Genomic DNA, 10,000 nt, shown 5'->3' on the forward strand with positions numbered 1-10,000 from the left:
AGCATTAAAAACGTTGAAAAGTACACATGTCTTTTCACTGAGTCATGTGATAACACTACCCACAAAGACCCACAAAGAAAGCGCAAAGAAGGGAAAATATAAACTGACAAAGAAAACAAATGAAAACAAAAAAGCGCAATGAACGCAGAAAAGTATCAAACAATTCCCTTACAAACAACAATGGGAATTTTTATAAAAAAACTTCTCTGAGGAGTTTTAACTGACACCCAAATTAGCTTATTGACGAAGGGCCTAAAATTTATACCCACTGCCACAGTAAAGAAAAATAAAATAAAGCGCCAGCTCTTACAGGACTATAAAGCCTTCGCAAGAAGAATGCGCTTAAAATACATTTTTCATGGGCAAAACAAATCAATCCATCCCTTCTGTGTAAAATCGAATTGGGAACCGCCAGTTCAACCATCAGTAACATTAGAACACTACCTGGAAGAGGTCAAACTTCAAATTGCGGAGAGAAAAATAACCAGACCAAAACACAACTTGTCACGCAATCAGAATTAAAACTATATCGATGACATGACTAAAAAGTGGTTGTAAACACCACATTGCAGTCATTTTCCTAAAATATGCTCGTTAATTTCCGGGGTCAAATCACAAGTAGTTCACATGACTCAACAGACTGAAAATTTGCTGTTTTAATGGAGTTATTTAGTTCCCTCCAAGAGCTGCTAAAGGCAAAAGCAACACACAAAAGAAATCTACAGTGAAAATGCGTGCCTTTCGTGCATAACGGTTATTTTACCTCTTTTAAAGGGGCTAGGTCACGCTTTTTTAGGTAATTTTGTTTACTATTGTTAGTTATGAGCTCTAAACGTCACATTGGCAGAGCAAGTCTTTCATTTGCAAAATCACGGCCACGTAACAATTGAGAATGATTTTCCAGCTGTTTAAATGACATTTTGATATAAACTGATGTAAATTGAAAAAAGGTGGGCCGACGTTTTTCAAATTTACCCAAATGCAATCCATTTCAATCCTTTCCCAGTTTTGTCCATCCTTGTCCCTCCTTAGCTTTCCTGTGTTTTGTTTGAGTTCCTCTATAGTTTTGAGCCGTTATTTTGTTATTTCAGTTTATTCTATGACCATTTGATCAATGCTGAAATTGCCTAAAATGTGCGTGACCTAGCCCCTTTAAGTAAAAACTATTATGAGACAAAATAGGAAATATATGATGGGATATATCTTAATACGTTACAAACTGCTTTAAAATTTCCTTAGAAAAGAAGCTCTGAGAATTTACATACATTGTTAGTTTAATAATTATGCGTGAATTTTATAAGGGAATTTGTGCTATTATTGGCAGTTAATTTTACAAGTGATCGTCTTTCGAGGCTCATGATACACCGCCCCTAAGGGGCGTAGCCTTGTTGCTTGTGCTTTGTTAAAGCCAATTTCGAATTTACAAGCTAAGTGGGCTGGTTTTAAACATACCAAAGCTGGGTCATACAAAAACTGAGCTGTATCTCATGTGAACTATCGGAAATGATCAATATTGATGAATTTGCCTTCAGGGATTTCGGCAACCGTGACCTGTGAAGATCTCTTAGTCACGTCGTGAATTTCGGCGTGGAAGATTTACGAATTGATGTACTTCTGAAATGCGGACGTATTCATTTGATGCTTAGTCGTGTAGATTGTACACACTACCCTTACCTTCAGTGCTGAGGTTGGATGATCTGCTCTGGCGATGATCTTGAAATGACGGGATGCTCCTACTCGATCAGGCTTTTATAGGGTTTCAGGGATTCTCGGAAACCTTTGACCTTAAGTCACTATGTCTCATTTTACAACAATTAAGCTTCTGTCTGCTATAGTTTTATCCCCCCCGGGGGCGGGGGTACTCCCAGAAAAACGAACGTTCTTATCGCCAAATGATGAAGAAGTAGCTTCTTCTAAAGAACATACCCAATTCAAGACTTGAGTGAACAAAACCATACCCTAGGCTAAAAAATCATACACTTTGGGCTACCACTGTAGCATATAGGGGAGGACCCCTCTCCCCCACCCCGCCAGGAGTTTTACCTGAATGCAATTTTAAGTCGACCTGTCCTGAAATGGAACGTTGTGAGATCCCAAAACGTTAGCAGACATTTGCTAGCTAGATTACATTGTAGCACCAAACCGGCAAAGAAAAATAAATAAAGAAATAAACGAAATAGCTGTAACTTCTCTTGGGTCTTCTAGTGTCACGAATGGGTATTTGTTTTTTGTTTTTGCAGAAAACCTCACATATTATTCAGTGACTTATTTATAACCCTGACCACTAACATTCCGAGGCTTGAGCAAGCAAAAAAAAAGACAACCGAAGATTCCAGTTTTGCGAATGCAAAGTGCTGTTTTATATTTTCGTTGCGAAAAGGCCACTTTCTTTTTTAGATTTGCGTAGATGTTTGGTAGATACTATACGCGTGACTCCTTGCACGACAAAAAAGGCGTGATGTCTTGCCTGTATAACACGATTATTTCAGGGAACATTTCTGAGAAATGTCAAACAATTTGTTATTCGAGCTTCCACTTAGCTTTTTGAATCTCAAAAACTGCATGTCTCATGTCAACTTTCGATTTGGCATGCAACGCAGACCACAATGATATTCCACAATCTTGACTTGAAATTAATTTTAAAGAAACTCTATTTGAAGTTAGAAACAAACCACGACAAAAACAACGTTTACGTGGATGATCATTTAGTTTTGAAGGGACGACACCTCTCACGTACCTGGGCCGGTCCAGTTTCTCAAAGCCCATTAACACTAATCCGCGGTTCGATACAAACCGAAGGTCGAAATCTAGAGAGCAAACGTTTTACCCAAAATTAAAGGTTAATAAACTTGTGGAAACTTTTTTGGGCCAGCAACACAGCGCGGCTAGTGTGATATCCCAAAACACCCAAGTTCAGCCAAATCATACTTTTGTCTCTCTTGGGGGAAATAGAACATTTGGTCAGTGTCAATCCCGAAACGGCTCTTGAAGGTTTCTGGACTTGGGGACAGCACAACAGAATCTGTTAGTTTATTCCATTCGTTAATTGTCCTCGACAAAAAAGATATTTGATGGTATGCAGTGCGAGAAAAAGGACTTTATGGCTACTACAATAAAGGTGTCTGGAAGATCAACTCGTTGTGAGCAAATGTTCTTAGTGTGCGCCCAGGTCCACCACACCCTTTTGAATCTTGTAAAACATACACAGCGGCAGCACCATCCTTCGTTCCGGAACTGACACCCATCCAAGTTTCTGTAACATATCGCTGACACTAGATGTATTATGATATCTATTTAGGGCGAAGCGAGCAGCCCTAAGCTGAACCATCTCCAGCTTGACGATGTCACGAGTCGTCTTTGTGTAGGGGTCCTACACGATGTCCGCATAACCCAGTTTGGGAGTGTATTATGCCAAGGTCTTAAGAACAGGGGAACTAAATCTTAAAGTTCTCATCATCTAAGGATACCTAGGGTTTTATTGGTCTTGTCAGAGGTATTATAATTAACGTGCTCGTTCCAATTAAGATCCTTCTAGTTAAGGCGACGGCAAGATAGCTAGCTGACTCAGCTGAGGCTAAGGTTTCCCCGTGTAGAATATAAATCACGGTGCTCCAAATCTCGCTTACGCTATACGAAGCACCTTGATCTTGTCGGGGTGGAATTAATCATCACTGAGAACTGCATTTCAAGTTCCACGAAAAAAAAGGAAAGGAAAGGAGCTTTATTTAAGTGTTTAAGGGACACTGTAAACTGCAATCAACAAATCAGCGCAAATCAAATCAAAGGTTTTCGAAGAGAAGGAAAACCGGAACTTCTGGGTGTAGAGTAGAGAACAAACTCAGCCGGCACATACGAAGCCGTACGCGTGTCTGGCCTATATGGGTACTGCCATATATGGGCTATATAGGTATGTGCCGCTGTGAAGGGTATGGTTTTCAAGCAGTTTACTCTAGCATAGGGTATATAAATCAGAGTGTTTGGGTCTAGAATAGGCCCTACACCTACGCCAGAATGGGTTACAATTGATCTTCCACAGGTTTGATTTTTAATACAATCGGGAAATTAATTTTGGTTGACCTTCAAATGACAAACGTTAATAATAATTACTGGGTTGCCAGTATGGCAATCCCAGTAGGAAAGTGGGTGGGATTTGTTTGTTTTATTTATTTTCTTTTTTTTTTTGTCGGTGTCGGTAAAAAGTCTTGCCTGTCACTTCCCTGCTATGTGGTATCTTTGTGCATAGAGCCTTCTGCTCGTATTTTCTTAGGATAAAGAGGGTAGTGGAAATGCGTAGATTTCTCTGGTGGACACAGTAGAATGATAAACTTAACCGGCAATGGCGTCGAAAGTCATGTAACGCGAATGGCGTTTTAGTGGATCTTTCAACAAAATATACCCTTATGAAGCTCAATAATGGCAAGTCATTTGGATACTGAACAAGACAGGCGGTGGAATCTTAAAAGCGACGAGTAATGGACTTCGACAACAATCTGTCGCCCGTCGAGCCGGAATCAAAGTGAGCTGCATTTCTAAGATTTTGCCAAGTGTGCTGTTATGTAGAACACTGAAACCAAGTGGAAAATTCTCTGGTAACTTATGGGTTCAACAAAGACAGAGAACGAATCGAACACCTTAGTGGATCTGTGATCAACTCTGCACAGTCTTCAGGTAAAAAAAGAATTGGATATGTGACAGCCAAGAATTATTTGAAAGAAAGCTTGTCGTCTATTTTGTGCTTCCTTATTCAAGGAAAAGGTTTTTCATGGAAACGGTTTGATCCTGAAATTTTAGTTTGTTGTAATATTGCGCATATTTGACACGATTGAGTTTTTTCTCTTCACGCACGTAATGAAATAGGAAGGAGTTTTTGCCTCTAATAGCAAATATGTTGTTTGTTTCAAAAAATTGTTCGATGGAAAAGGTGGCCTTTATGAATTCATCATGTTTTATGATATGTGTGCTGGATAGTTTTTATGGCAATAGTAAAGCATTTTCTTGTTATTCAAGGAAAAGGTTCTTCAGGAAAGGGTTTGAACCTGAAGTACATGGTAATTTGACACTACTGAGTTTCCAGGGGCACCCAACGTCAATTTTCGGAAAATATCTGTTCGGAAGACGATTTGAGATCTAGAATTTTCGGAACATTTGTTCTAAAATTTCTTGCTTGCCTGCCTGTCCTAGGATTTTCGAACATCTAAAAAATGAAATAATTGCCCATTTTTGACGGATTTTTACCCTAAAAAGGTCACCTAGAATTTTCGGGAGCCCTTTATCTGGCTGAAATTTTCGAAAAGGTATGTTTTGATCCCTATAATTTTCGGATCACTAGACTTTCAGCTAGGAAATCCGAACAGATAAAAACAATTTAGGGGATAAAAATATGCCTATATCTACCGTTTAAACACCAAAATACGTTTAACAATGCTATGTTTAAGTGGTTTTGAACTATATTCTCGTTGGGTGCCCCTGAGTTTCTTGTCTTCACGCACGCGATAAAACATTAGGAAGAGGTTTTCGCCTCTAAGAGCAAATATGTTGTTTGTTTCAAAAAATTGTTCGCTGGTAAAGGTGGCCTTTATGACATCATCATGTTTTATAATATGCGAGCTTAACTGGATAGTTTTTATGGCAATAGTAAAGCATTTTCGTGTCAAAATGAGGTTAGCGTTTTTCTGTTGTGCTAACTTAATTAAATATAAATATACATTCTGCCTCGTGAGTTTGTTATTCTCGTTAACCAGCAATGGCGTCGAAAGTCATTGCAACGCGAATGGAGTTTTAGTGCATCTTATGTTGTTTGTTTCAATAAAATGTTTCGCTGGAAAAGGATTCTGTGATATTTTCTGCCTTTGTGAATTATAATATCATGTTGTGTATTGAAGGTTGAAATGTGATACGGGAGGATATTTTTAGTATTGCTCCGTAAGCAGGAAAGGTTTCATGAAAATAAACAGGTCTGTTGGAAGCGTGCTTGAGTTTCAACAAAATGCATGAGCCCCAAAATCAGCAAAAAATTGTGACGCCGGTGAATAATAAAGTAGCTGCTATTTCCAAAATGATGGAATTACCTGGTGATAAATAACCTCGTCTTGGAGAGTAAATTTTTGACTTTGCAGAAACAATGGTGGGCTTTTGTGATCTTTGTTTTGAATTCGCTCATTTATTGTCAAACTTTATAACACTTGACAGAAAAAGAAACTTACGAAAACCCGGTATCTTGCCATCATTTGACACAGATGCTTCACTGTTTGGGAAGTAAACATACCGCGGTAACTTAATCACGGCGCCCGCTGAATTCCGGCGATGTCACTTTCGATTTTGCGATTTATTTGTGCAGCCAAAACTTACAATAACAAAATTGAACGTAGCAAAAATCTCCCAAAATATTTGTCGCTGATCGTAACTGTTTATATTTTATGAAGAAAGTGTAGTGTAACGTGAAGTGCTTTATTTCTATCCCATATGAACCATGTGAGCGTTAGCCCTACTGATGGAACTGGGCCCACACAAGGCCAAAGAAAAACTCTGACCAGGGTGGGAATTGAACCCACGACCTTCGGGTTAGATCTCCGCCTTTCTACCGACTGAGCTACAAGGTCAGACGGGAGCAGGCCGTGGGAAATGAAGATGTTAAAGTCACGGCAATTAACATGTACAAGTACAAGGAAAGGTTACGTTTATACAAACGCTGGTCGAGTAGCACTTATATTTTAAACAGAATTAACTGAAGAGAGTGTAGTGTAACGTGAAGTGCTATATTTCTATCCCATATGAAACATGTGAGCGTTAGCCCTACTGAAATTAACGTTGTTTTCATGTCGTAGATATGTTATTCTCGAGCGACCGTCCTGGAAATTTCCTTCTGCTCTTTCAAAAAACTGTGTATCAATATTTATTTACTTTTGCATCAATATTTGTTTTTGCATAAAGCAAGCTAACAAAATCTGTACCTTGCTGAGTTCGCATTTGTAAGCGTTAATAGCATTTTCGGTCCAATGCTTCTGTTTTACAAAGGGGTACATGCTTTTGGTCACCCATCCAGACACTAACCCCGCCGGACAGGACTTGACTTTAGTAAATTTTAGATTACAAAGCGGTCAGATGCTCAGAGGACACGCTTAAACTTGTGGTGAAAAGAAGTTTAGCAACATGTCAGCCCAGAAGCCAATGTTTCTCACTTCCCATTTATTTTCTTCAATCTTTCTGGGTTCAGTACTTTGCTAGTACCACATGTCTTCTCAGGCTATTTACCCAAGACTTTTACCATGGCACTACAATGATAGACAATACCAAAACAATATCGTGCACTGTTAGAGCTACATATTACGCAAGGACAGATCTGTTTCGTCGTACGAACGTGCGAGGACATGTGCGCCAAAGGGCCTCTGCTGGTATGACTTCTTGGTGACCCCTTAAATGGTCTTAATGACCCCCAAACTTTAAAAAAAATGTCTGGAACGGTGCACGTACCACAGGCAACCCAGTGTACCCTCACGGAGGGTCTAGTCTCTTCTTTCGTCCAGTCCAGTTTCGTCAGGCATCAAAGGTAATTACTAACTTTGCTCCACTTGGCAAGGTCGCTGAAATGAACTAAGCCTTGACATTTCTTTTTCAACTCTCCTTATCGGACTTCAATCAATTTCCAGTAATTAAAAGAATTAGGATGTGAAAACATGGAAAAAGTAGTAGTCCTTCATTAACTCATCATTTGACAGGTAGGGAAATTTTTCTTCGAAAGCGGTTCAAAATAAAACAAAAGTTGCGTTACCTCCGATCGGGCAACAATTTTCGCGGAAAACTGGAAACGACTTTATCCACAAAAAATGATTTTTGCCGACGGAGACGTTCGGGTCGTGAAGCAAACATCTTTGGAAGGGCTAAATGATGGAAATAAAACTACGTGGAAACCCGAGGCAAGAGGATGATGGTAAAAGACAACAACTGTAAGGAAATTTGAACACCGAGTAGAAAGAGACTGGTAAGGACAAAATATAGGTTCACGTCACAAGAACAAGATGGCGGATCGCAGAGTGTAGAATCGCTGGACTTCTGGTGAAATCCACGTTGATTGAAGTGTGACTGGTAACTGAAGCGATCATGGAGTATTTTTAACTCCATAACTTCATGCGATACCGGTGCCTCAATAATGTCGTTTGCCTTGTCGAGGTTGCGAACTACACGCTCCATGAGCGTAAACTTGGTGGCCTGTGGTACGTGTTACTATTTTAAAGTGCTACTATGATAAAATAATAATAATAATAATAACCACAATAATAATAATAATAATAATAATAAAATCACTTCCCTTTTTCCTTCAGATTTAAAGAGTCTTTGCTTGGCACCTGACTGGCAAAATTTTTAGATTCGAATTTTATCCAAAGGCTGTTTACTTTGAGTGCAAGTTTAGGATTTCAGGGTCCGCCATTATTCACGTTCAGGACTGACCGATTGGACCTCAAAGGGTTGGATCGAGGATAAGATGACATCCAAGGCTCACTAGCTTAAAATTGCCGCATGTCAACGCAGCTTATTAGACATGCAAAACACGAGTTTAAAAGTCTGAAAGCTCGAAACGCCCGTGCTGCAAATTAATTTAGGCTCGTGCACACTCATTGCATTTTTAAAAACGTGAGTCTTTGACGTCACCTTATCTTCGATCCAGTTCTCTCAAGATTTTACAGTTAGTAATGGCTGACCATTAATTAGAAAATTTTCAGCCAAAATAAACAGGTGTCTTTTTAAAATGAAGGCTTAAAACTTTGGTCACTTAGTGTTCAGTTAACATAGTTTTGAAATACAAAAGAAAAGTAGAATTGATTATTGGTCATAACAGCACTTTAAGTTTTGGTAATAATAATAATATATTATATATAATATTACTAAAACATCACACCGTATATAAAGTTACAGTGAATTGCAATTTAAAAGGCTAATTAAAATATACACAAATAAAAAGAATACCTATACTGTATACAAATTATGTAAGGAAACGTCTAAGAGCAAGATCTAAGAATAGAAACACAGCCTAGTTTAATGCAGAGCTGTCAAGTCTCACGCAATCTTTCGTTAAAAGAAACAAACACTTCCCAAATACCGCGGTCGTTTGTTAGAGCGAAAAGACGCGGTATTTGTGGCCCGCAGTTTCAGCCCGTTAAAAACTTCAACGTACGCGTTCGTTTCAACGATTCTAGAGCAAAAGAGAGACTTATCGCAGTCTAGGTGCTCATAAATTCCGAATTTCTTCCTTCACTGGCACTGATTTTCGTCCAATGTTCAATCTGTTCGTGTGCGACCAATTTCCTCGTTTTTTCAGGACTTTCACCCGTAAATATATGAAGTATACGCCGGTATGTTCGCTCAGGCTGACCATAATAACATGGGTTCTCTTAGCAAGTAGCATAAAAAACAAAAATGGCGGACTCGACGGTGCATGCCAAGCGATTTGAGTGCCAATTTCCCCGGATCTCCCCAATAATTTTTTGGCACCTTCGGTACAAGAAACACAGGACACTTTAACAATTGAGAGCTCTGTTAATGTATAAGTTGAAAACGATCAAAAAAAAAACTAAAACAATCTAAAACTTCTAAGGCAGTTCATAAGAGTTCCTACACATTGTTGGAAAAAAGCTTAATTTGAAGCATTCTTTCCTGCATTTAAACATCGAGAACTTGCTGGATTTTCTCAACGAACGGCCGTTGACGCTTCCCCTTGTCAGGGGGACGAGGTAGTTAAGCTTGGAACAGGGCTCACAGATTTTTATGGAAAGTCTTTCCGCAGATAGTATAACGCCTATCAACGAGTCGAGGACATCCAGAACGGTTCAGAACCTCGGTGTATGCGTGGTGAGGGAATATAATTCTGAAAATTTGGTTCAAAGATAACCTACGATCAGGCGTACTCTTCGTTAGAAAGGGTACGAAAAGGTACGCCTAATACAATTTGTTAACGAGTGGTCGGCCCGTAGTCCAGAATCTGGACTTTACTCTGATTGGCCGAAAA

The 10,000-nt window shown here is 39.2% G+C and overlaps 1 protein-coding gene across 2 annotated transcripts in view; it reads right to left on the minus strand.

The window, feature by feature from the left end:
• The window catches only part of LOC138051154 (uncharacterized), a 49,732-nt gene that overhangs the window by 12,811 nt on the left and 26,921 nt on the right, over window positions 1-10,000 (minus strand). Inside the window, exon 1 of one of the 2 annotated variants that reach the window (XM_068897310.1) lies at window positions 1,675-1,724. The exons of the other annotated variant lie outside the window; for it this stretch is intronic. The gene's annotated coding sequence lies outside the window, so the exon portion shown is untranslated. Of the gene's footprint in view, window positions 1-1,674; window positions 1,725-10,000 lie in introns of those variants that run through there. 2 annotated transcript variants of the gene reach the window in all.

This window comes from Montipora capricornis, chromosome 6 (assembly GCF_036669925.1).
Source record: "Montipora capricornis isolate CH-2021 chromosome 6, ASM3666992v2, whole genome shotgun sequence".
NCBI classification, from domain to species: Eukaryota; Metazoa; Cnidaria; class Anthozoa; order Scleractinia; family Acroporidae; genus Montipora; species Montipora capricornis.